Consider the following 12,026-nt stretch of genomic DNA (forward strand, 5'->3'; position numbering starts at 1 on the left):
CTAGCCGTGGGAAAAAAAAATTCTGTAGCATGATTACGTACCGGTCCGAATCCACTGTCACTGTAACCTCATTTTCCTCAAAAAACCAGGGACCAATAATTCCAGCTGAGGAAATTGCACACCACAGTGTGACTTTGGGTGAATGCAAAGGCTTTTGATGCAATTCTCGAAGGTTGGTGTCAGCCCAGTAGCGCATGTATTGTTTGTTAACCGACCCACACAAATGAAAATGGGCTTCATCGCTAAAAAAAACAATAGCACCCCCGGGGACGACATCAAGAATAAGCTCACACGCGTTCATCCAAGAATTGAAGTCACGTTCTGAAAGTTCCTGCACTATCGCCATCTTATAGGGATGAAAATGAAGATCATCACGAAGAATTCTTCTCACAGAACGATCGGATAGTCCAAGGGCAGATGCGTGTTTGCGCGCAGAACGCCGTGGCGATCGCAACATTGACGCTCTCACTGCTTCAATGTTCTCAGGTGATCTAACGGCCGAGGGACTCCAGTTCTTCCTTTTGTCGCACTTGCAGTTTGTCTGAATGTAGTGACCCATGTAACAATTGATTTGCGGTCTGGGACGGGAGCAAACGGGAGCCAACGGGGCTAAATTAAAGCGATTCCGAAATGCACGCTGTGTTGCAATAACCAAACATCCGCTTGAAAAGTAAACCTCAACGGCAAAGGCACGCTCCTCACTATTCCAACGCATGATGGCGACTGAACCGTGTCGGGACAAAACTTTACAGTATCCCCTCTTGAACGAGACCACTAGCGCTCCGCTATGACATCAACTAACTGAGTGGCGCGCATTTTAAAAAAGTTATGCTGCCGCATCCTGTATAATTTCCGAATGGCTCCGAATATCAAAAAATCACTTTTCCCATATGTTCTATAATATATCTAGATACATTTCATGCAAAAAAAAAAATCGATTCCGCAGATCCGACACACGGAATGAACCCCTTAAGAGAGAAGAGTTGGAGTTTCTTTGTCACCCACGTGCACACGGGAACACTGTTTCGCATCTGCACATGGCTTCAGTATGGCAATATAAGTGTGAATAGTCGCAACGGAGCTGCGCATCGGAATTCAGCAATTCAAGTATTCGCCAATTTATCCGTGACATGGTAATACTACGTAGATACCAGTTGTATAAGCCGGCAGCACTCCATACTAGCCAAAGCCACCATATCATCATATATGTATCTTTCCTACAGCTGGTATTTGTTTGTAAACTTTCTAGACGTTACTGCCTCATCCTCAGTCAGCTGTCGCTTACCTGGTTAGCTCAAGTAACCACCCAACGGGCACTAAGTGCAGATTTCGCTTTACGGTCAATGAGTTTGCGCTTGAAATCCGGTGGCGGCTTGAAAGCGTGAGTTCGATTTCAAGAAATTCGGCGTTGTTGCTAAATCGGCTAAATCGGAGCTAACCTAAACAGTATAACAGGCGATGCGTTAACAACTGCGAAGTCTTTGAAGACCACCTTGTGGTGGCGGAGACACTTCTGGTCCATTGAAAAGCGTTTCGGTTTCGGAGTGCGCATTATCTCCATCTGAGTAAATTAAAAGTGCACAAGTGTTACAAGGTGATGAGAGTAACTACATATGTGCGGTTGAATGCTTACCATCATGATGTGGAGTTTGCATTGGCGGAATCATAGGATTTCTGTAAGGACATAGGTATGTAAGCCACTAGAGCAGTCTATCCTACTTTTGGTCGAGTTCTATGAAATTCACATTCTCTGTACCTGTATCGGTACTTTGCGCGCTTAGTATTGATAGAAGGAAGAGAGTACAAACTAAAAAGATAAAGAATACAAAACTGCCGTAAGATGACGTAGGTACGTGGGAAATCTTCGCAGGGCTTCCTGTAGATGTCACTGTTCCTCTTGGTTATTGCCCTTTGAGCGTGTGAATCCTGCTTGATCCTATTGCTTCGATGCCTTCTTTGCCCAAGAATCATCGTAGGACTGAGAATGTTTCCGTTGTGTATGTTATCCGCCCTTGTTCGAACAAAGTTGTTAGACGATTTCGTTCCTTCGTATCTTGCATCTTCCTTATTAAGCTATGGATTAGAGTTAGCCGAAATCCATTTTCAGTGCCTGTATCTTTGGTGCGAGGTGTAGACGAAACTCTGTACACCATGAGGTAAGCGGCCACTTTTTGCCGGTGTGAGTGGTTAAACGTTCTGACGATAGTACATTGTGTACTCGCTAATTAGGGTTTTGTGTAAAATCGGTTTACTGTCTGTCCGTCTGTCTGTTTTTTTTTCCCGATGGAAGGTGGAAAGCTTCAAAAGCTACCGCAGGCTCCTGCCACATGGTTATATGAGACTCTTACCCAATAAAACCACCTCCTTTCCCTTCCACTCTCCCCGCGGGACTCCCATTTGGTATTACGTCGCGGAACTGGATCAGAATTTATTCTGCGCTCATGTCAATATTCGTGTTCCTCTCGCGTTCATTCTTTCGGATGACTTCTTCCTGCCTAAGCTCTTTCCAATGGTTACAATCACTTTTTCAACTTAGGTCCATATCCTCTTGGCTTTCACCATAAATTCCATGATATTTTCGGGTGTAAAGTGCTCCCCGGTTGTAGCTTCTAATGTAGCCCTTTGGGCTTCGAAGCTAGGGCAGTGAAAAAAGACGTGTTCTGCATCCCCTGGAATGTTTGGACACTGTGGGCAATATGGCGAATCATCAAGCCCAAATCGATACAGATAAGCTCGATAGTCTCCGTGTCCGCCCAAGAATTGAGTTAGGTCGAAACCTTCTTCGCCATGAGGTCACTCCATCCATTTCCGGATATCCCATATGATTTTGTGAGTCCAACGGCCTTTTTCTGACTCGTCCCACTTCTCTTGCCATTCCGCGACAATTTCAGCTCGTGCGAACTGTCGCCGACGGGCAGGAGATTCTCCGGTGAGGTTCGCCAGAATCTCAATCGGGAACATTCCTGCTATCACGCAAGTGGATATGGTTCTGTAAACGCAACATGTTCGGAGTACGCAGCTCCAATCTTTATCTTATTTGCATACTGGGACTGCATACAGTAGGATCGAACTGACTACCTTCGAAATAATGCCCCGCCTTGGGCCACCTATATTTGGTAGCATTCTCGCAACCAGCGCTCCGATGTTATATGCCTTGGCTGCCGCACCCTCCACATGCAATCTAAAATTTAATCTCTGGACAATCATTACACCTAAGTACTTAACTGCAGGCTTGGAATGAATTGTTTGCGTTCCAACTTTAATCTTCATGGAAGTGCACTTTCTCCGCTTGGTAATAAGTACTACTTCCGTCTTTTGCTCTTCGAGCTGTAGAACAGCATTCTCTAACCAGGATTTAATCTAATAGACTCCTTCATTTGCATAAAGCTCGACTTCTTCGAGAAGGCGTGCAATAACCGTCACACCAATATCGTCCGCGAAACCAATGTAGACCACACCAGTAGGAAGGTCTAGGGTCAGTACCCCGTTATACATAATAATCCACAAGAGTGGCTCTAGGACAGACTCTTGTGGAACTCCGCATGTTTGGTATGATTTCATTCCTTCATCTGATTCGCAGCACAGAATCCTATCGATTAGGAAGTCGGCAACGATACGCACCAGGTACTTCGCCACGCCTAAGTTGATTAGGGACTCAAGTATCTTGCAGCATCTAGTGGAATTGAAGGCATTCTTCACATCAAGTGTAATCACTGCATAACATTTGCCCTCGTCAAGTGCGGTCTTAGCTGTGTTAGCTACTAGGATAAGTGCATCGGTTGTAGACCTCCCCTTTCGAAAACCGAACTGATTTTCGGAGAGTCCGCCATCCTTTTCATCAATTCGAATTAATCTGGTATAGATTACTCGTTCGAATAGTTTGCCAGTATTATTTAGGAGGCATATCGGCCTGTAGGATGAAGCTTCACCCACAGGTTTGTTTGTCTTGGGGACTAGAATTAATTTCTGCTTCTTCCATTGTGTAGGAAATGCTCCTTCTTTAAGGCATGTGGTGAACGCCTCGGCAAATATATTTAGAGCAGAAAATCGGTGGGGAACGTTTGCCTTTAACTTTTGATATTATGGTTTTATAGGCGCCACCCCAGGGTTCATGTCAGCTTCATTACACAGTGTTCTCTTTTACTTTTTATGATGACCACATGTAATTTCTTCCGAGCGTTTTTATATTCTTCAAGTAATTACTCGTATCCAGATCGGTTTCTATTTCGCTGACTGCGCCTTCTGGCCTTGAGACAGGCCTTGCGGCATTCTCCGATTTCAGAATTCCACCAAAAGTTCGGAATTCGCTTCTGGGATACAACATACCTTGGCATGGATGCATCACATGCTCGTCGCAACTTTTCGCCAATCTGTAAAGTTTCATTTTCTGCGCTTCCTTCAAGCTCTATATTTTGCTGCAGAACTTCTTCGAAAAACTCCTCGTCAAAATTATTAGCTGCCCACTTTTCAGCTCTCGTCCGAGACCATTTCATTCGTTTACCATGTCTGATTTCAAAAATGATGGCCTGGCGGTCGCTATGTGTATATTCTTCATTGACATACCTCTGCAGATCCTTAGCTAAAACATCGCTAACAAAAGTGACATCTATCACGGACCCCATTTCTCTCTTACGGAAAGTGTTCACGCATCCAGTGTTAGCAACTACAAGATTCAGACGAGAAAGAGTTTCGAGTAATATACGTCCTCTTGCGTTCGTTTCTCGGCTGCCCCATTCTTCAGCCCATGCGTTGAAATCGGCAGCCACTATCTTAGGGCTATGGTTGTGTGCATTCGTTACTAGCCTCTCCATCAAAGAATGGAACTCTTCCGTCGTAAGGCTTGGAGCCGCATAACAGCTGTAAATAGATATTCTGTCTATTTTTGCTCTAGTGAAGCCATTTTCGGGGATCTTCGTGGTTCCTTCTATGGCCCGATTTCCGCATGTCCATATCGCTGCCTTTCCGCTCTTATCCGCGATCCAAACACCACTGTCTAGATTTTTGTACTGCTCGCAGATAATAGCAACTATTTTTCGATTTTGTTTTCCTAAATCGTCTGGGAGAGCAGGTCCTGAGCCGCTTGACAATTGCTCAGGTTTAGCTGTAGGAACCTCATTTGCGCATAGTGTTGATCGCCTTCCTATACACCGGACATGTGCTGCCGCCTGTGATTCGTCAATGTCGTTTATTTGCCTGCAGAACAAACAATTGGGATTTTCTTCGCAAACTTTTGCAATGTGGCCTTTTTTCCGCATTTTCGACACAGGTCGGAGCTATCGTGAACACTAGCACATTTTTTCGCCACGTGCCCAAATTCCAAACACCTGAAGCATCTTTTCAGAGTTATCTGCTCTCGTAGTCGGCAAACGACCCAGCCAATCCGAACTTTACTAGCAGTGATAGTCCTTTTGGCCGCAGTATGTGTGCCGCCATATGCCTTCCTTAACCGTAGAATATCTCGCTCCTGGACCGACTGCATTCCCAGCTGGGATCGTAGGGCTTGACAAATTTCTTCTTGTAATCTCGTCCAAGTCTTTACACTCAATAACTACACGATTTTGGCTGAGCTTCACTTGTGCTGCCTCACCCAGCGACGGCTCGATTTTTTTCTGCAAATCTCCTGACTTGTTTTCACTTGGTTTAAATTCCAGCAATAGATCGCCCTTCTGCGTTCGCCTTATGCGCACTCTCCCCTAACTCTGTTACCGAGGTATCTGTTTTGACCTTGCGCAGGATATCAGCGTACGTAAGCTCCCTTGTTTTTGTTATTATTAGCGCATTGGGCCTTTGGCTTCTCTTCTGCAGCTTGTTCTTCTTTTCCACCTTAGTCCAAGTGGAACCTTGATTGCACTTACCGTCTTTCGCTGTAGAGTCTGGTAGTCTTTCGCGAATTTGCCGTGGAGGCGTTTTCTCCATTTTGCGTTTTTCGCTGCATTGAGGAGATTCCCCTTCCCCATTAAACTCTCTCAGTCTTTTACGGGGCTCCGGAATTTCCTTTGTGCCCAGTATACGTTGTGCATCTTTAATAGTGAAGGGGCTGCCCCTAGATGGGAGCACTCTAGACGTTGACGGCAGTGCTGTAGTTTCACCCTGTTTCTGACCTTCACTACTTTCTTTTAGTCCCTCTTGTAGTTCAAGATACGCAGCTCTAATAGCACGCAATTGATCTTTAATCGCGTGCTGGACATTATGTTGAGCATTTACATACTCCATAAGGTTTTTTATCATCGTCCCTAGCTTAGTTATCGCTTCAGGCTCACTACTCGCATCCTTCATCGAGGCGCTTTGGCTAATTTTGTGAGCATTATCAGGCTTCGCTGTCGAGGATCGCATTACTTTACTGCTCCCCTTAAATGAGTCGCTTCCAATATTTACCTTGGCGTCTTCTCGCCGACACTCTTGCTAATGGGAACCAGATGTTGTGTTATCATCCAACGTCTGGGCGGGTGTCTCCTCTCCGGGTTGATTATATTCACCTTCAATTTTTTTATTCCAATATTATATTATTTATAATTTTATTCTGTTTGTCCGTCACACACATTTTTCTCGGAGAAGATTGTAGCGATTGGCACCAAATTTGGTGGAAAGGTGGAGAATGTGAACGCTCACGCATGAAGTGAGTTACATCCTTTTACATCGAATTTAAGGGGGGGTCCCCATACATGCAAAAAGGGGGTGAACATTTTTTTTTCATCAAATATAGTCATGCGTTAGTTAGTACTTTTCGAAGCCGGTCTTAGTTTTGACATTTGTTGAAAAAGTGGGGAGTACGGGGGGTTGAAAGTGATCATTTTTTTAACGAACCAATTCTCAGAAACTACTCAACCGAAAAATCTGAAAAAGTCAAGGGGCTGCCACTATATGGTGCCTAGGCTCTGAAATACTCTCCATACCGATAACTGTTCAAATAAAGTTAATGATAGTACATTACTATAATTTTTAGTAATTGACAGGAAAACCACCCTTAGGTTCACCCTAGAATCACAGCAATGTAGGGTACAGCATAGACCATGATCCTGCCAAATTTGGTGAAAATCGCACTATTACTAACAAAGTTATACTAGGCAAAACTGTCGTTTCTCTGCAAATTCAAGACTATGAATGTCAATATCACTTGAAAATGGAAATTTTCACATAATATATGCATATTTTACGTGCTACATGCTAATGGGACAAATGCGCACTCAAATCTCTTTATAAATGAAATACACAAAACCTTTCATACCTGAAGCGTTCAGCTTCCGGTTTCCTGACTTGTTTTTAATATATGTCGAATTCGAAACTGTTTTTCTTCTTTAGTATTTTGATGTCGAGGGAGGTAATTCTACCATTTTACTCCTCTTTCATCGTGATTATTTTATATTCGTATTAGGGTGCCACTTGTTGGTTTGGTCAATCATATCTTGCCTATCTCCCTTTTTACAATGGCCAAAACAACATTCACGTAGCGTAACCAAACTCTAAGTTTGGTCAACTAGACTCCATTTTCCTTTCTAGGCCTACCATGCAAATTTTACTTAATAGTGGGGATAATGGGTCGCCAATAGCTACGTCTTTGGTTGTCTTGTAAAATGTATTCCTAAAAGTAAAGTATCATGCTGTTCGATCCATTCTTCCAACTTTCCCAGGGCTTCTTTTCCCTGAAATGCTAAGAAATAGTGCTTTTACATCGTTTGAGACCAAGATTTCATCGTCCAGTGCAACCTGGATGAAGTAGCGTTCTACTACTGGCATTCTTTGTGATCGACGTGTCAAAGAACGTCTCAAACCTAAAATGTATCGCAATGCTGTCCATGCTGTAGCGTACTATATTTCTGAGTGTTGACCGATTATAAAAAAAGTGAACGTCGTCTCACGGTAATAGAAACGGAGATGTTGCGTTGGACTAGTGGCGTGACACACCTTGATCACATTCGAAATGAGAATATCAGGGATATGGGGTTGCATCGATCGTAGACAAATCGTGAGGTAAGCGTCTTCGATGGTATAGTCATATAATTCGCGCAAATGAGAATTCACTTGCCAAGATTGGTCTAAACATCGATATCTGGCCAGAGCAGCAGTGGCTTGATACGCTGGATGGAGATTTGAAGGCCTCACGACTACATGCAAATCAGGGGATTGGTAAAATAAAATGGCGCAACCGATCACGACGAGTCGACCCCGCCTCGTGGCCAGCCGTTCTCTCTCCGGGTGCCTGGTATCGCTCCCCACATATTTATGGCCAAGGCTATATTTATTTCGACAATACTTATCTCTAAAACCATCCTTTGCAAAATATCAGAAGCAAAGTCTTGCACCTAATATTATTTCGTTATTTTTGAACTGATGTCGGAATTCAATTCTCGCGATTTTTCGTTGCTGCCGCTAGCCTTGAAGTTTCACAAATTCGAACTCCAACTCTCTTGTTTTCCGATCAGCTAGGCTAATTCCGATTCTCCAAGGAGCAAGGAACAGGTGGGGCCATGCTGGAGGGTACTCCTGGGGGCGGTGCCGCCGCAGCTGACACTGTCGTAAATTCAGTTATGAACCTGATAACCACGGTCTGCGGAGCCTCCATGCCCAGGAAGACATCGAGGCGCGGCAAACCTTCCATGTATTGGTGGACAGTGGAAATCGCAGAGCTCCGAAAGGAGTGTCACAGACTCCGCCGCTTAACACAGCGTCTAGGCGACCGGGAGGAGGCATGTATATTAATGATGGAGTACAAATCAGCCAAAAGGAGACGCAGCGCAATTAACAAGAGCAAAGCTCGCTGCTGACAAGATCTGTTCGACGAGGTGAATGGGGATCGGTGGAGAGATGGTTACAAACTGGTAACCCGAAAAATCGGGGCTCTGCGGAAACCCTGTTCACTTATGGTCAAGCAGATGGACCGCATTGTAAGGGCACTCTTCCCTGCGCACCCCGTATGGGTTGATGACGTCGGCGCGGAGAGCGCAGAGGACTGTCCACTTTTCTCTATAAAAGAGTTGGAACAGGCAGTCTTCTCTATGAAAAACAAGAAGGCGCCAGGACCCGATGGTATTCCAGCAGATGTATACAAACTGGTATTCCAACACCGACCAGACCTACTGCTCGGCGCATTCAACGCTTGCCTGAAAGAGGGCATTTTCCCTGCTCGTTGGAAGGTTGCGAAGCTTGCGCTGATCCATAAAGGGAAAGGCGACCCCGAATTGCCGTCTTTATACCGCCCATTATGTATGCTTGACACTGCTGGGAAAGTGCTCGAAACGCTCATCAGAAGTAAACTCGCTGAAGCGATACACGCTGCCGGAGGTTTATCTCTCCGGCAGTTTGGTTTTAGAGCAGGGAGATCCACAATTGATGCTGTCATGCAAGTCGTGGACGCCGTTCGACTAGCAGAGCCACATAGCCACCGAACTCGACGGGTGGTGCTCCTCGTAACACTTGAGGTCAGAAACGCCTTTAATTCCGCTACCTATGACGGCGAGTCGGCGAGTCGATAATCAAGTCAAAATCAGCGGTAAAGTACCTCGGGTTAACTTTTGACCAAAAGATGAGCTTTTCTGAGCAAATCAAAACAGCAGCGAACAAGGCTGCGGCTGGAATTTCGGCGTTAAGTAGGCTAATGGCAAACATTGGGGGTCCTACGTCTAGCAGGCGACGTCTCCTGATGAGTTCAACGCAGTCTGTTCTTCTCTACGGCGCAGAGACATGGGCTGGAGCTCTTAACAAGGAGGTATATCGTAAACGCCTCGTGCAAGTACAGAGACGGGAAACTTTGCGGGTGGCGTCTGTGTACCGCACTGTCTCTGAACCGGCCGTGATGGTGATCGCGGGAGTGATCCCCGTTGCCCTTCTTGCTAAGGAGCGTCAGGCCATATACAAGCGCAAGGGAGATGAGCCAAGGGAGGTGGTTGCCCGCAAAGAACGGCAACGAACTCTAGACGAGTGGCAGCTCTCATGGCAAAATGAAACTAGAGGCAACTTAGGTTCGTGGTTGAATCGGAAGCATGGTGAGACTATTTTCTTACCCATTTTTTAAGTGGGTATGGAAGTTTTCAGTCTTACCGGCACAAGATTGGAAAGGCGCGTTCTCCGGATTGTGTGTTTTGCAATGGAGTTGTGGACGACGCAGCAGCTCTATTTAAACACAGGGGATCTCTCTCCAGATGCTGAGGACTGCTGACAGGTGGAACCGTGTTGCCAATTACGTTCGGGCCCTTCTCGTTGCTAATAAGATAGAACTCGACCGTTGGAGGAGCCAGATGGCAGGGGGTTCCTTGAACTGACAGTTCCCTTCCTCCTCTCCCCTCCCGTTGGTGAAAGAAATTCCCTGATTTGAAGGCTCCGCAAGGCGGAAGAGTTCGGGGACTAGCCCGAAGTAATGTGACAAACGGTTCCAGGCTAGCTCTCTGGCGATGAGGAGGTGTTTAGTTGGTAGTCCGACGACGTACCGAATCTGGAGTCCAACACTGCGTGCGTAAATGCATTCACCTACCCTACCCCCAAAAAAAAAGATTCTCCAAGAAGCGAGTAAGGAGAATTGTTTTACTGAAAATCCTAAAGATTAGTAACAAAGTATCGAGCCAATGAATTAAATAAGATTAAAATGTTGTGCATAATATCAAAAACAAGCCAATGAATAGAATGAGTGGTATGTGTATTGAATCAAAGTTATATATATAGTAATGTATTAATGGATGATTCATTTCCCACGTACTCACGGGAACACTGTTTCGCATCTGCACGTAGTTTGAATTCGTCAATCCAAGTGGGACTAGCTGCATCGGAACTCAGCAATTCAAATCTGCGCCAGCTTATCTGTGACATGTTATTACTGCTAAGATCCCTGTTATGTGTAAGCTGCAACTTTTCCATAATATCCAAGCCACGATAGATACTATCTACAGCTGGCATTTGTTTGTAAACTTTCTAGACGTTACTGCCTCATCGTCAGTCAACTGTTGCTTGTCTGGTTAGCCCAAGCATTCAGCCAGTCAACGCTTTACGGTCAATGAGTTTGCGCTCGGAATACGATGTCGGTTTTGAAAACTAATTCCAAGGTAGTCTATGTAAGTAGTATAATAGGCGATATGTCAACAAATGCGGAGTCTTTAAAGATTACCTAGTGGTGATGGATACACTCCTGGTCCATTGAAAAGCAATTCGGTTTTGGAATATACATTATCTACATCTGAGTAAACTACAATTCTAAAATATTACAAGGTGAAGAAAGCAACTATGTGCGGTTGAGTGTTTACCATCATAATGCCATTGGATTTCGGATTGGCGGAACCATAGGATTTCTGTGAGGTCATAGGTGTATAAGCCACTAGATCAGACTATTCTACTTTTGGTCGAGTGGAATTCAAATCACATTTCACACATTTCCTTACCCTGGATTGCTACTTTTGCACTTGTTTTTTAGGTAGAGAGAAGACAGTATGTGAGGGAAAACTCAAATAAAGGATGTTCAAAAAGCGAAGTTCAAAATAAGGCTAGCATAACAAAACCGCTTCATGTTTCCGTCTGTGTTCATCAAGGAAGCGCCGTGTCACCACTCCTCTTTGTTCTTGTTATGAACACTGCCGCACCGGACATTCGACATTCAGCGCCTTAAAACCTCTTTTATGCATATAATGTTTTCCTAGCGTCTCATAGCAAAGCTGATCACGAGCAGTTTGTTCAAAAAAGCAATGATCACCTCATGCAAATCAGTCTCAGATTTAATCTGAATAAAACATAATTTTTGTCGACTTATCCTAACGAAACAGGCACCATTACTGTCAATGGTACCCTCTGCGACCAATACTATCAGCCAATGGTGCTGCTCGCATTCCTCGGTATTCTACAGTTGGCGTTCTTTGTAATCGATGTATCAAGGAAAGTCTCTAATCCAAAATTTACCGCAGTGTCCTTCCGAACTGAGCCTAGCGGTACTGGTAACAAATATGTTGGAATGGACCAGTGGCACAACACGTCATGATCACATCCGAAATGAGGATATCCCCGATCAATATGGAGAATTCACTTGCCAAGATTGGCCTGAACATCGATGT

General features: G+C 44.8%; 1 protein-coding gene across 1 annotated transcript in view; it reads left to right on the forward strand.

Moving 5' to 3' along the window:
- The first annotated feature begins 1,241 nt into the window (after positions 1–1,241).
- Positions 1,242–12,026, forward strand: part of LOC119657613 — a 168,080-nt gene continuing 157,295 nt past the window's right edge. The window contains exon 1 of the mRNA XM_038064613.1: positions 1,242–1,688. The gene's annotated coding sequence lies outside the window, so the exon portion shown is untranslated. The remainder of the gene's footprint in view (positions 1,689–12,026) is intronic.

The sequence above is a fragment of the Hermetia illucens genome, chromosome 5 (assembly GCF_905115235.1).
Source record: "Hermetia illucens chromosome 5, iHerIll2.2.curated.20191125, whole genome shotgun sequence".
Classification (NCBI taxonomy): Eukaryota; Metazoa; Arthropoda; class Insecta; order Diptera; family Stratiomyidae; genus Hermetia; species Hermetia illucens.